Source organism: Heterodontus francisci, chromosome 34 (genome assembly GCF_036365525.1).
Source record: "Heterodontus francisci isolate sHetFra1 chromosome 34, sHetFra1.hap1, whole genome shotgun sequence".
NCBI classification, from domain to species: domain Eukaryota; kingdom Metazoa; phylum Chordata; class Chondrichthyes; order Heterodontiformes; family Heterodontidae; genus Heterodontus; species Heterodontus francisci.
Genome location: NC_090404.1, coordinates 35940602 through 35956580, shown reverse-complemented (window position 1 = coordinate 35956580; position 15979 = coordinate 35940602).

Below are 15979 nucleotides of genomic sequence, written 5' to 3'. Positions count from 1 at the left end.
GGATATGAGAGTCCCTGGCAATGCCAGCATTTACTACCCATCAGTAATTGTGCTTGGGAAGGTGATGGTGAGCTGCCTTCTTGAACTGCTGAAGTCTATATGGGGAGGCACTCAGACAGTGATGTTAGGGAGGGAATTCCGGCATTTTGACCCAGCAATATAGTTCTAGGTCAAGATGCTGTGTGACTTGGAGGGTGGCATGCAGGTGGCGGTGTTCCCATGCATCTGCTGCTCTTGTCCTTCGAGGTGATACTGGTTGCAGGTTTGCAAGCAGTTGTGAAAGGAGCATTGGTGAGTTGCTGTGGTACATCATGTATATGGTACGTACTGCTGCCACTGTGCACCATAGTGGAGCAAGTGAATGTTTAATGTGGTGGATAGGGTGATGATGAAGCAGGTTGGTTCGTCTTAGATGCTGTTGAACCTTCAGAGTGTGTTTGGGGCTGAAATCATGCAGGCAAGTGGAGAGCTTTCCATCACACCCTGACTTCTGCCTTCTAGATGGTGGACAGGTTTTGGGGAGTTAGAAGATGAGTTGCAGAATTTCCAGCCCCGGACCCACTCTTGCAGCCACAGTATGTTTATCGCTGTTCCTGGTTTCTGGGCAAGGCTAATCCCCAAGATGTTGATGGTGGAGGATTCAGCGATGATAATGCCTTCAAGGGGAGATGTTTAGAATTTCTCTTGTCGGGGATGAAAATTGTCCAGCAATTGTGAGGTGTGACTGTAACTTGCCGTTTATCAGTCCAAGCTTGACTGTAGTCCAGGCCTTGCTGCATATGCATATGGACTGCTTCAGTGTCTGAGGAGTCTAGAATGGTACCAACCATAGTGCAATCATCAGCGAGCATCCCCACGTCTGACCTCGTGATGGAGGGACGGTCATTGATGAAGAATCTGAAGTTGATTGGGTCCAGGACAAGACTCTGAGGAACTCCTGCAATTATGTCCAGGAGCTGAGATGATTGGCGCCCAACAACACAACCATCTGCCTTTTAAAATGGAAGAATAGAAGATAGGAGCAGGAGTAGGCCATTCGGCCCTTCGAGCCTGGTCCGCCATTCATTATGATCATGGCTGATCATACAACTCACTAATCTGTTTCTGCTTTTCCCCCACATCCATCGATCCCTTTGAGCCCAAGAGCTTGAAAACATACAATGTTTTGACCTCAACTGCTTTCTGGGGGAGCGAATTCCACAGGTTCACCACTTTCTGGGTGAAGAAACGTCTCCTCATCTCAGTCCTGAATTTTTTAAAATTCATTCATGGGATGTGGGCGACGCTGGCCAGGCCAGCATTTATTGCCCATCCCTAATTGCCCTTGAGAAGGTGATGGTGAGCTCCCTTCCTGAACCGCTGCAGTCCATTTGGTGTAGGTATACCCACAGTGCTGTTCGGAAGGGAGTTCCAGGATTTTGACCAAGCGACAGTGAAGGAGCGGCGATATAGTTCCAAGTCAGGATGGTGTGTGACTTGGAGGGGAACTTGCAGGTGGTGGTGTTCCCATGTATTTGCTGCCCTTGTCCTTCTAGTTGGTAGATGTCGCGGGTTTGGAAGGTGCTGTCTAAGGAGCCTTGGTGCATTGCTGCAGTGCATCTTGTAGGTGGTACATACTGCTGCCACTGTGCGTCGGTGGTGGAGGGAGTGAATGTTTGTAGATGGGGTGACAATCAAGCGGGCTGCTTTGTCCTGGATGGTGTTGAGCTTCTTGAGTGTTGTTGGAGCTGCACCCATCCAGGCAAGTGGAGAGTATTCCATCACACTCCTGACTTATGCCTTGTAGATGGTGGGCAGGCTTTGGGGAGTCAGAAACTGAGTTACTCGCCTCAGGATTCCTAGCCTCTGACCTGCTCTTGTAGCCATGGTATTTATATGGCTACTCCAGTTCAGTTTCTGGTCAATGGTAACCCCTAGGATGTTGATAGTGGGGGATTCAGCGATGGTAATGCTGTTGAATGTCAAGGGGAGATGGTTAGATTCTCTCTTGTTGGAGATGGACATTGTCTGGCACTTGTGTGGCGCGAATGTTACTTGCCACTTATCAGCCCAAGCCTGGATATTGTCCAGGTCTTGCTGCATTTCTACACGGACTGCTTCAGTATCTGAGGAGTCACGAATGGCGCTGAACATTGTGCAATCATCAGCGAACATCCCCACTTCTGACCTTATGATTGAAGGAAAGCCATTGATAAAGCAGTTGAAGATGGTTGGGCCTAGGACACTACCCTGAGGAACTCCTGCAGTGATGTCCTGGAGCTCAGATGATTGACCTCCAACAACCACAACCATCTTCCTTTGCACCAGGTATGACTCCAGACAGCGAAGGGCTTTCCCCCTGATTTCCCTTGACCTCAGTTTTGCCAGGGCTCCTTGATGCCATACTCAGTCAAAGGCTGCCTTGATGTCAAGGGCAGTCACTCTCACCTCACCTCTTGAGTTCAGCTCTTTTGTCCATGTTTGAACCAAGGCTATAATGAGGCCAGGAGCTGAGTGGCCCTGGCGGAACCCAAACTGAGTGTCACTGAGCAATGGTTTACCCCGTATCCTTAGACTACGACCACTGGTTCTGGACTCCCCCACCATCGGGAACATCCTTCCTGCATCTACCCTGTCAATGCCTGTTAGAAATTTATAGGTTTCTATGAGATCCCCCTCCCCACCCCCACACACACACAACCCGCCCCCACCCCACACCCACCACCCACCCCCGCCCCCACCCCTTCACTTTTCTGAACTCCAGCGAATATAATCCTAACCAATTCAATCTCTCATACGTCAGTCTCGCCATCCCAAAATTCAGTCTGGTACACCTTCGTTGCACTCCCTCGAGAGCAAGAACATCCTCCCTCAGATAAGGCGACCAAAACTGCTCAGTATTCCAGGTGTGGCCTCACCAAGGCCCTGTAGAATTGCAGCAAGACATTCATGCTCCTGCACTCGAATCCTATCACAATGAAGGCCATTTTAACATTTGCATTTATTTAAACACCTGTTGCACCTGCATGCTTACGTTTAGCGACTGGCGAACGAGAACACCCAGGTCTCGTTGGATATTCTCCTCTCTCAGTTTTTTTGGCATTTAGATAATAATCTGCCTTCCTGTTTTTGCCACCAAAGTGGATAACATCACATTTATTCACATTATACTTCATCTGCCGTACATTAGTTTGATCAATTTGCTTACCCACTATTTTTTTCATGTTTGTACTTGCGGCTGTTCAATTTTCAGTCCGTTAACACCCTTTCTGTACGAATGCTTTGTCTTTCAACGCATAATTTATGTATCATTGCTCCATGACCTTCTGGCCAACAATTCTGTGACCTTGTCCTATTTCCACCTTCTCCTTGTTATCTCTTGCCGCACCCATACTTTACTTGCTTATTACCTTTTACATTTCTAATATTTGCCAGTTCTGAAGAAGGGTCACTGACCTGAAACGTTAACTTCTCTCTCCACAGATGCTGCCAGACCTGCTGAGTATTTCCAGCATTTCTTGTTTTTATTTCAAATACCCTGGATGTTCGTTTCCCATCTCTGGTCAGCCTGCAGCCATGTCTCCGTAATCCCAACGATATCATACCCGTTTACATCCAATTGCGCAATTAATTCATCCACTTTATTGCTCATACCGACCATTCCCTGGTGTGCAGCAAGGTTAGACTCAAAAAAAAGAAGCTGCATCACTCCAAGCAGAATTTCTTATCCACAGCTGTTACATAAATTTCTAAATTCAACTTGAAAAAGCCCTTCAAAACACTCCCACAGGGGATGCAGAGACCAAGTGGGCCCACATCAGAGACGCCATCTATGTGTCAGCTATGATCACCTATGGTAAATGTGTGAAGTAGAATGCAGACTGGTTTCAATCTCACTTTGAAGAGCTGGACCCTGTCATAGCCGCTAAGCGCATTGCACTGTTGAACTACAAGAAAGCCCCCAGCGAGCTAACAATTGTAGCACTTAAAGCAGCCAGAAATGCTGCACTAAGAACAGCCAGGCGCTGCGCAAATGACTACTGGCAACACCTATGCAGCCATATTCAGCTGGCCTCCGACACCGCAAGAATCAGAGATATGTATGATGGCATTAAGAGAGCTTCTGGGCCAACCATCTAGAAGATCGCCCCCCTCAAATCTAAATCAGGGGACACAACCACTGACCAACGCAAACAAATGGACCTCTGGGTGGAGCACTACCTAGAACTGTACTCCAGGGAAAATATTGTCACTCAGACCGCCCTCAATGCAGCCCAGTCTCTGCCAGTCATGGATGAGCTGGACATACAGCAAACAAAATCGGAACTCAGTGATGCCATTGATTCTCTGGCCAGCGGAAATGCCCCTGGGAAGGACAGCATTACCCCTGAAATAATCAAGAGTGCTAAGCCTGCTATACTCTCAGCACTCTGCAAACTGCTTTGCCTGTGCTGGGACGAGGGAGCAGTACAACAGGACATGCACGATGCCAATATCATCACCCTCTATAAGAACAAAGGTGACCGCGGTGACTGCAACAACTACCGTGGAGTCACCCTGCTCAGTATAGTGGGGAAGTCTTCGCTCCAGTTGCTTTAAACAGACTCCAGAAGCTGGCCGTGCGTGTCTACCCTGAGGCACAATGTGGCTTTCGAGCAGAGAGATTGATCATTGACATGCTGTTCTCCCTTCGTCAGCTACTGGAGAAAGGCCGTGAAAAACAGATGCCCCTCTACGTTGCTTTCATTGATCTCACCAAAGCCTTTGACCTCGTCAGCAGACGTGGTCTCTTCAGATTACTAGAAAAGATCGGATGTCCACCAAAGCTACAAAGTATCATCACATCATTCCATGACAATATGAAAGGCACAATCCAGTACAGCGGTGCCTCATCAGACCCCTTTCCTATCTTGAGTGGCGTGAAACAGGACTGTGTTCTCGCACCAACACTGTTTGGGATCTTCTTCTCCCTGCTGCTCTCACATGCGTTCAAGTCTTCAGAAGAAGGAATTTTCCTCCACACAAGATCAGGTGGCAGGTTGTTCAACCTTTTCCGTCTAAGAGCGAAGACCAAAGTACGGAAAGTACTCATCAGGGAACTCCTCTTTGCTGACGATGCTGCATTAACATCTCACACTGGAGAGTGTCTGCAGAGTCTCATCGACAGGTTTGCGGCTGCCTACAACGAATTTGGCCGAACAATCAGCCTCAAGAAAATGAATATCATGGGACAGGACGTCAGAAGTGCTCCATCCATCAATATCGGTGATCACGCTCCGGAAGTGGTTCAAGAGTTCACCAACCTAGGCTCAACTATCACCAGTAACCTGTCTCTCGATGCACAAATCAACAAGCGCATGGGAAAGGCTTCCACTGCTATGTCCAGACTGGCCAAGAGAGTGTGGGAAATGGCGCACTGACACAGAACACAAAGGTCCGAGTGTATCAAGCCTGTGACCTCAGTACTTTGCTCTACAGCAGTGAGGCCTGGACAACGTATTTCAGCCAAGAGCGATGTTTCAATTCATTCCATGTTCGCTGCCTCCAGAGAATCCTTGGCATCAGGTGGCAGGACCGTATCTCCAACACAGAAGTCCTCGAGGCCGCCAACATCCCCAACTTATGCATCCTACAGACCCAGCGGTGCTTGAGATGGCTTGGCCATGTGAGCTGCATGGAAGATGGCAAGATCCCCAAGGACACATTGTGCAGTGAGCTCGTCACTGGTACCAGACCCACCAGCCGTCCATGTCTCTGCTTTAAAGACGTCTGCAAGCGCAACATGAAGTCCTGTGACATTGATCACACGTCGTTGGAGTCAGTTGCCAGTGATTGTCAGAGCTGGTGGGTAGCCATAAAGGCGGGGCTAAAGCGTGGTGAGTCGAAGAGACTGAGCAGTTGGCAGGAAAAAAAGACAGAAATGCAAGGGGAGAGCCAACTGTGTAACAGCCCTGACAACCAATTTTATCTGCAGCACATGTGGAAGTGTCTGTCACTCTCGAATTGGCCTTTATAGCCACTCCAAGCACTGCTGCACAAAGCACTGACCACCTCCAGGCGCTTACCCATTGTATCTGGAGACAAGGAGGACAAAGAAGAAGATTGTTAATAATCCACACGTTAAGTCACAAAGAATTAAGGCTTGTCTATTTAACATTCCTTGTCTCCTTCCCACTATTTTTCACTGTGGCCCTGTTTGATTCTGGTCCTTGATTTCTCTGCCTATCACTTTTCTTATTCCCCTTTGGTTCTTTTCCTTGATCACCCTTCCTCTGGCTCCTTGCAAAGTTTCCCATCCCCCTGCCATTTTAGTTTAACCCTCCCCAACCACTCTGGCAAACACTGCCCCGAGGACATACCTTTGTGTTAGGTATGACTTCATCTCGTGGAGCGTTTCCCCTCTCTTTCCCATTGCCTCCAGTTTTGCTCGGGCTCCTTGATCCCATACTAGGTCTAATGTTACCTTGATGTCAAAGGCAGACACAGTCACCTCTCTAATACAGCTCTATTTTCCATGTTTGGCCAAGGTTGTAATGAAGTCTCAAATTGAGTGCCCCTGGTGGAATCTGAACTGAGCATCGGTCAGCGCTGTGTTACTGAGTAAGTGTTTATTGATAGGACTGTCGACGATACCTTCCACATTTTGCTGATGATTGAGAGTAGACTGATGGGGTAGTTAATGGGCGGATTGGACTTTTCCCGATTTTTGTAGACAGGACATAGCTGGGCTAATTTCGCATTGTCAGGAAGATGTGCTTTTTGCAATTGTACTGAAACAACTTCTCTCAGACCACAGCTGGTTCGAGAGCACAGATCTTCAGTATGACAGTTGGAATTGTGTCAGGGCCCATCGTGTTTTCTATATTCAGTGCTTTCACCCGTCTCTTGATAGCACGTGGATTTAATGGAATTATCTAAAGGCTGGCATCAATGATGATAAGGACCAATCTTCTCTTCAACCCAGGACCGAATCTGCTTCCACCACACTCTCGGTATTGGACATAGCTGTGGCCCCAGCACTGATCCTTGAGGCACTCCACGAGTTACGGTCTGATATCTTGAAAATGCTCCATTTATCCCTACTCGTTGCTTTCTGTCTGTTTACCTCTAAGTCCTCCTCGCATGCTAATATATCACTTCAATTCCATGAGCGATTATCCAGTGTATTAATCTTCGATGGTATCTTACTGAATGCCTTTTGAAAATCCAATTATACTACATTCCTGCCCTTTCAGTTACATCCTCAGAATTCTGGAATAAATCTTTCAATCAAGATTTCCATTCGGTAAAAACATGTTAACTTTGTTTGATCAGACAATGATTTTCCAGGTGCTTGTTAATACTTCCTTTGTCACAGAATAGAACATTTTCCAGACGACTGATGTTAGGCTAACTTGCCTGTAATTCCCCATACTATATGAGGAGTGCTCTAGCGCCAGTGGCGCAATCGGTTTGCGCGTGGCACTTATACAGCAGTGCAATGAATGAAATGTGCCGAGATTGTGAGTTCGAGCCTCACCTGAAGCACCTAATTTTAGAAACGGGGTGCAATGAGAAACAGCTTCACACTGCAGAGAAGTTCGTCTGAACTGGCCAGAAGAAGGGATAGAAAACAACGATGAGGTGACATTAAAGGAACAGGAGCCACGTGCCGTGAGTGCACTGCAAAACTTCATAGTCATTTGCAGCAGCGAAGGAGACAACTCGGTGCATGCCATCTCTGCACAGAGCAAAGCAGTCAGACTCGATGCCCGTAGCCCTGCAAGCTTACTTTTCTCAGAATTCCTCCTGAAGGCATTGATCATTTCTGACTCCACCACTCTTGTGGGCAGCGAGTTCCAGGTCATTATCACTTGAGATATAAAAACAGTGCTTCCTCATACTCCACGCATCTTTTTTTTTCCACAGAAGTGGCAATTTGTGGTCACCACTCCTTGTGCCATTTGTTAATGGGAACAATTTTTCCTTGTCTAACTTATCCCAGCCAGTCATAATCTGGTACACTTCTATTAAATCTCCCCTCAATCTCTTTTGTTCTAAGGAGAACAAGCCAGCTCTGCCAACCTAACCTTGTAACTAAAATGCTCCATCCCTGGAACCCTTCTGTTAAATCTCCTCAGCACCCACTCAAGGACCCTCATATCGTTCCTGAAATGTGGTGACGAGAACAGGACAGAGTTGTGGCTAACCAGAGCTTTATAGAGGTTCACCAAAATTGTACTGACTACTTCTATTTATGAAGCCTAAGATTCCTTATGCTTTACTAACTATTCTCTCAATATATCTTGCCACCTTCAAAGATCTATGCACCTGCACCCCCAGGTCCCTCTGTTCCAGCACATTCTTTAGAATTATGCTATTACATCTACATTGCCTCTCCTTAATCCCTCTGTCAAAATGCATCACTTCACACTTGTCAGTATTAAATTCTATCTGCCACCATTCTCTCCATTCTACTACCCTATCTATGCCCTGTTGTTGGCTGTTCATATTGTGCTCACTGGTTGCTGCAGCTCCAAGTTTGTTGTCATCAGCAAATTTTGAAATTCTGTTATCTTGGGGAACATCACTATCTACCATTCTCCAGTCTGAAAAACAACCATTTTCATTGACTCGTTGTTTTCAGTCCTTCAGCCAATAACTTATTCAAATGGACACTGACCCTCCTATTCCAAAAGTCACAATTTTGTTAACAAGAGCCTTTTCTGTGGTACCTTATCAAATATTTTGTTAAAATCCATATAAACAACATTCAACACACTCCCTTCATCAAACTTTTCCTTTACTTCAACAAAAAATTCAATTAAATTAGTCATGCATGATCTGTCTTTTACAAATCCCTTCTGGTTATCCTTAATTAACTTGAACATCTCTACATGTAAATTGATATTTTCCCTGACTATTGTTTCTGAAATCTTACCCACCACTGATGTTAAACCAACTTGCATGTAATTGCTAGGACTGACCTTACACATTTCTTGAATAAGGGTGTCACATTTGCCACTCCCCAATTCTATGCCACCTTCTATCCTGACTGAAACATCCAGAACTTGTGGAAAGACCTTGACCCATCTTGGACTGAGTCTGAGGAGAGGTTTCTCCAACAGAGGCTGATTTTGACCTTGAGCTACATTTGAAATTTCCATTTCATCAGACATGTCTTTCTAACTGTGCCTTGGATCTGAACTCAAACATTTTCTTGCACAAGATTCTGGCATGATTTGTGTTTGAGTAAATATTTGTGCTCAACTCGTAACCAAACTATCTGATTTATTAGACTCATTTGATTCTTTCCAACTTTTTTCTTTTTTTGTGAACCTCTGAAGGTAAAAAATGAACTATATGTACAAACGTAACTTTTACACTACCAAACATCTTGACTAAATATGTGCGAGGACCACATCTTCCACCACTCTTCCTGGTCACCACTTCAACCACTTGTGATGATGAATCTTCACTCTCACCTTCTGGTTCAACTTCAGACTTCTTTCTCCCACGCTACCCCTATCATGACTCTCTTTCTGTCTTGATTGTTTTTCTTCTACTGACAGTGCTAAATGTGGCTTCAGCAATGAAAACCTCATTCTGGCCTGTCTATTGAGAAACAGGTCCCTCATAATTTTATACACCTCCATTACATCTCCCCTTAGCTTCCTCTGTCCCAAGGAATACAAACTCAGCCTTATCCAATCTTTCCTCATAGCTCATCTGCATGTAAATGACGTTCAGGATGAGTTTCCGAGTTTTTCTCTCTGAATCTAATGAATCCGATGATTGTCATTGGAATCTTTTTAGACGTGGATCCGATGCTATTTGTCCCCCAGGAAGTGACCATTCTTATTCTGTGACTCAGAACTTTTTGGTTTTGGTACAAAAGCTGCACTGGAACTTCCAACTTTTAAAGTATTATCAATTTACTGTACATTAGGCTGCATCTACAAACTTGTCTCTCACATGCCCAGTGATTCGGAGGACAGTTTTCACTTGTAAATCAGGAATTGTGATTTTCACAACAGCGTGCTGGAGAAAGACACAGTCTGAGCGCGGGTGACAGTGGTGGAAGAATGGAGAGCTGGGGTTCGCCCTTGAAAGCAGCAGCAAAGTTTAAACCAATCACAGTGAACATGGATCTCTAACCCATGACCATGAAATTAAGAATCTCATGCTCTATTGACTGAGGTAACTGGGCAACCCACAGTAGCGTTGCCATATCTCTCATAAAGTGAGATAACTGTTGGTTTCCTTCTGGTGCCTCAGCTTTTTTTGTGTTCCAAGATGTAAAAGGAAATTGATCAGCAAAAGCCCAAGGATGCAACACATTCCACTCAATCATCAATAACATCATTCCCATCTTCCACTTTGTAACTGCACCTCCTTCCAAAGATTGCAATCCATTTTACTGAGGAATTGTTCAGGGATTTATTGTTTACCTCCGTTGTGTCCTCATTTTGATATGAGATTCTCTTCAATATCCACCACAAATTGAATTGCAAACCTAACAGACAAACACGAAAAACACAAATCCCATGGTGCTCACTTTCAGAACAGTCAGCTTTAAATAACATGAACACATTTTACATGGGAACGATTTCGAAAGTTGTTACTATTGTTTGTGATTCATTCATTGTGCTCAGAGTATGAGGATGTTTGGCCCGGGATGTCGTGTCCCGTGTCCCACGGATGTACAGTAACCATCTGATTGATTTGTTGTTTTCTGTTGACAGTGGGTGATTGGAGAGTGTGGGTTTAGAAGAGTGTGGGCTTGTCCCGGTCTCACTGACTGTGGCGTTGGGAATGAGTGAATAATTGATGTAACTGTTTCCATGTGCGACATACAGCTTAGACTTGCTGTTATTAACCGAGGTAGCACGGAATGATCCTTTAATATTGGCTCACAAATTTGAACAGAAATCAGCTGTAATGTTCAACGTTGAGGGTGACTTTCTGCACTGACAGGGGGAGAAAGGAAATTGAGTGAAAGACGCTGTGAACAGCTTGAGTGTACAGAACTGTACAGAGGAAAAGCAAATGTAACAATCTGTGACATATTCCAATTTGATAACATGTATTGACGAATGTCTATCACTCAAGGTTTCCTAGTATTTCACAGAATGCGCTTTCATAACGTTTCAACGTGGTTTTGAACTGGGGACTGTTCCCAAATACAAGAAAGGTGATAACTCTAACGTGATAGAAACACTGCACTACCAGCAACCTGGGGAGCAAAACCAGAATGTTAAACTGTTATTTTAAATTAGCATGAGGTGATTTTTTTCAAAGTCATCTTTAAATGATCTAAAAATGACTCCAAGCTCATGACATTCTGGCTATTTCAGCAGCCGTGTTGAAAACATCAAATGTTTTGGCTTTTGACGTGGATCCTGTCGGATGGTTCCCCGAGCAGACCGTCAAAGTCATTTGGCGGAATGCCTCATCACCAGAACTTTCAAACAAGCACCAAGACGTAGCTTGGCTGGTGGTGAGAAGGGCCCTCCCAGTCAGATCCTTCATGCACACCCGAAGTCTCGCCCCCTCCGCACAGTGCCCTCGCATTGGCTGTGGTGGGGAAGAGACGCTCACCCACCTCCTCCTGGAATGTGCCTTTGCAAAGCAGGTGTGGAAAGAGATGCAGTGGTTTTTGTCAAGGTTCATCCCAAGCAGCTCTGTAACACAGGAGTCTGTGCTCTACGGGCTGTTCCCAGGGACGCACACCGAGACAAACATCAACTGCTGCTGGAGGACTATCAATTCGGTGAAAGACGCCCTTTGGTCTGCCCGAAACTTGCTGGTCTTCCAGCGCAAAGAGTTGTCCACCACCGAATGTTGCAGACTGGCACATTCCAAGGTCCAGGACTACATGCTGAGGGACGCACTAAAGCTTGGGGCAGCCGCAGCAAAGGCTCTATGGGGAAAGACCACAGTGTAAGGTTCCCCCACCAAGCTTGACTGAGGGGCTGGATCCATGGGAAACCCCTCGAACTGTATCGTTAATATTCTGAATTGCTGTAAATGTAAAACTGTAATTGACATGACAATTGTGAAACGGAAGGGTTGGGAAGAAACTCATGACAGTATTGAAGGAAACTGATCTCCCTTGCAATGTTTGTATTTTTTGGTGCTGTTTGGAAACTGTTTGGCAATGTAATTTTTACAGATTTTTATGAATAAAGTATATTTTGGAAATAAAAAAAAAAAATCTCAATGAAGTAAAATACGGAATTGTGAATCTGTTCCTTTCAGCATCTACTCCAAACTCTGTTGATCTCTCTGTCATTCTCTTTCTCCTTTTCTCTCTTTGTTCCTCTCTCCTCAGTGACTGTCTGGAATAAAGATCCTTCCTCTGGGGCTGCTGGATGAACCCAGGTCTGGTAACAGTGCGATACTTGTCCTGATGCTTCGGTATGGAATGCACAAGCGTACAAGTGTGGGTTGTGGGGTTTTTTCTTATTAGTTCAGTGGTGAGTATCCCTACCGATCACATGGGGAATGAGGGTTCAGTTGCTACATGGGGAGGTTGCACATTTTCAAGACATCAAAATGTTTCATGGTGCAGCTTTATCTGAAAATACAACAGGGAATATTAGCAGAGTTAAATAATGCAAGAGGGGATGTTCTCTTTCAGAATTTGTCTTGAGCAGAGACCATTGCATCATGAAGTGCCCTCACACTACACAGTGATAGATAATTGTAGTTTTAACTTAATTTAATGCTGATTTCCTTTCGTGCTGCTCAATGACACTGCTTTATAGCTGCATCATATTCAATCCAATGTTTCTCAATGTGGAAATTAAGATTCAATATTTATGTATAATTCTGAAGATTCTGAAGTCCATAAGGTATAGATGGAGCAAAATTCTAACAGTGCATTCAGGAGAATTATTAACCAATGCTGAGCAAACCTAACAAGAAAAGGGGCAGTTCTAGACGTACTGTTAAGGGAAAAAAACCTGTGTAGGTGGAAGGGGTATCAGTGGGAGAGCATTTTAGTGGCAGTGATCATAATTCAGTTAGATTTAGCGTAGTTAGAAAAGGATACAGATAGACCAAGAGTTAAAATTTTAAATTGTGAGAAGGTCACTTTTACTAATCGGAGATTTGATTTGTTAAAAGAGGACTGGAAACAGCTACTTGAAGGTAAATCAGTGTCAGAGCAGTGGGAGGCATTCAATGAGGAGCAAAGAGAGTTCAGAACAAATATTCTCCGACAAAGAAAAAAAGTGAGACTCCCAAATTTAGGCTCCCCCAGAGGTCAGAATCCCACAGAGAACAGGCTAACAGTCACAAATATACACTTTTGCCATTACCTTTTGATTCCTGCCACTGAGTCAATTTTGGATCCAACTTGCCAGGTGCCTTAATATCGTATAAGCATTTAATTTGATGACCATTCTTCCATGTTGGACCTTGTTAAAAGCCTTGCTCAAATCCATGAAGACTAAATGAAGCACGTCAGCCTCATCAACCCTCATATAAAAGCAAAATACTTCAGATGCTGGAAATCTGAAATAAAAACAAAAGTGCTGGAAATACTCAGCAGGTCTGGCAGCATCTGTGGAGAGAGCAGCAGAGTTAACGTTTCAAGTCAGTGACCTTTCATCAGAACTGGCAAAGGTTAAAAATGTTGCAGATTTCAAGAAAATTAAGTGGGAGTGGGGCAAAAGAGAAGAAAAGAACAAAGAGAACAGAAGAACAAATATTATCCCTAATGAGCTTTTTAATGTTTTTATTCAGCAAGTAATGCATTCTTTTTGTGACAGTTCATACAGCAGCAAGAAAGTTTCATCCCCTGACCGGGAATGTAACCAGGTCTGCAGTGGAAAAAGCACCGAATTCTCATCACTGGAGCACCAGGGAATCTGCCAGACTTCACTGCAAGTTAGCTGCTCCACGCTGATTTTGCTCTTTCTTCACTTCAGGCCACTTTCACCACAGATTGGTTTCTCATTAAAACAATCAAATGTTTCGCTAGAACACAAAAGACTCGTTCAGGCAATGACAGCACCGAATGTGTTAACAAGAGCATAAAGCTGCAGATGTACAAGTTTCAATTTCCAAGATGCACCAACCTCATCAATGCAGCTCCTGTAAAATGTGCAAAGCAACACATTGCCATCATACATCAATAGAAACAACTGACACACATCAAATTCTGCCAGTTTCATGTGGGATCTCCTTCTTCTATCATTGCTTTTTCTCCAGCTCTCTCTGTTCCTCCAGCTCCCAGATGAATTCGCTGCTTCATGTGAACACACCGAATTCAGGAATCCCAGCTTTCCCTGGAAAGTAGGGAGTGGGAATGAAAGATGGAGGACATTGAGAAGCGATGGATTTTGCAGATAACTTGATAAACACACCTTGATCTCATCTTCCTGCTTCGTCCAGATACTGAATACTGGAATGTGCAAGAGTTGTTCCCATTAGCAATTATCCCCAGTCACACTCTCCTTCCAAGCTTTTACCCGTTGCTTAGATTTCAAACTCTGCATAATTTCTCACTGGCTTTCAATGTGAAGAAAGCGGAGCTGTGAGAAGCTAATGATGTTCAGCAGATGTAACTCAGGAAGATGTCTAACAGGCCGATAATAACAGTGAATGTTTTGATGAGCTGAGCTGCAGTGAAGGGTTGGCACCATTTAAAATGTCATTCAGCAGGTCTGCTTCCAAAGCTGGTGATAGAAATGACAAACATACAATTACAGAAAGGTACAGCACAGAAGGAGGTCATTCAGTCCAGTGTGATTCTCTGACAGAGCAGTTGTGATTGGTTGATCAGGAATGATATTTGTGCAGTTTGAACAGCAAGCAGAAAAAACTGCCCCAATGTCTGCCATCCATATTTTTCTTGCCCCATCCTCCCTCGTTGGGCCGAAGGTCCTGTTTCAGTGCCGTATCTCTAAACTAAACTAAACTAAAAGAATACATCACTCTGTGTTGTAATTTGTCACAGCCCTTCACATGTTCCCTTTAACTTTCCGAGCTCTGTCATTGACTTGTCACATCTCTGACTTCTTCAGCTCTGGTGCATAATCACTGATGTGAACATTTAATTGTGTTTCTCTCTCTCCACAGGTAAGGCCAGAGGTGCTGGCCATTTACTTGTTTCTTTTATTTTAAATGGAAGTCATGTTTGTGAGTTGTCAGGGCAGCAACTACTGAGCATTTGCTGACCAGGAATCGAACCCAGGTCGTTGCAGTAAGTGCATTGAACTCCAACCATTCGACCACCAGAGAAGCTCGCCAATTGCTTCTCCCTTTTCTTCACTTCCAACAGGCTGATTTTTGTGTTTATTTCTCACCGTTTGTTCAGCTTCCACAATATCTGATTGATATTGATACATTTGAACATTTCCAATCAGCAAATAGAGCAGTCAACTCGAGGAAAATAAGACTCACTTCACTGTGAGTAGGGTTTGAACCTGCGCAGGAAAACTCCCATTGGATTTGAAGCCCAACGCCTTAACTACTCGGCCATCACAGCATGGTACAAAGCTTTGTACAATTGCCTTAAACTGCACATATTCTGGGAATCATTGTCTTTGAGCCTTGAGTTGTGTTGCATCTCCCGTTTGATGTGAAAATTAACATGATGGAATCAGTGAATTTTACAGCACAGAAGGAAGCCTCTCGACACGCCGAGCCTGTGCCGGCTCTTTGGAAGATCAGTCAGGTTAATCCCACAATCCAGCTTTTCCCCATCACCCTGGAAATCAGTCCTCTTCTCTTCTCGCTATTCTCTGTTTTATATCCCTCAGATAATGATGTATCCGCGCTGTCACTGGTTCTTTAATTCCATCACTTTAATTTTTCTAACAAGTTGATTATGTGGTATTTCACCAAATGACTTTTGAAAATCCATCTCCACAACAGAAACCACATTACCACTGCCCTCATCAAATGTCTCCGTTACTTCATCAAAGAACACATTTCATGAGAAAAACACAAACTGCCACGAAATCAAAACCCAGTTCCTCAATTCACATCCCTTGTCAAAGAAGATTCC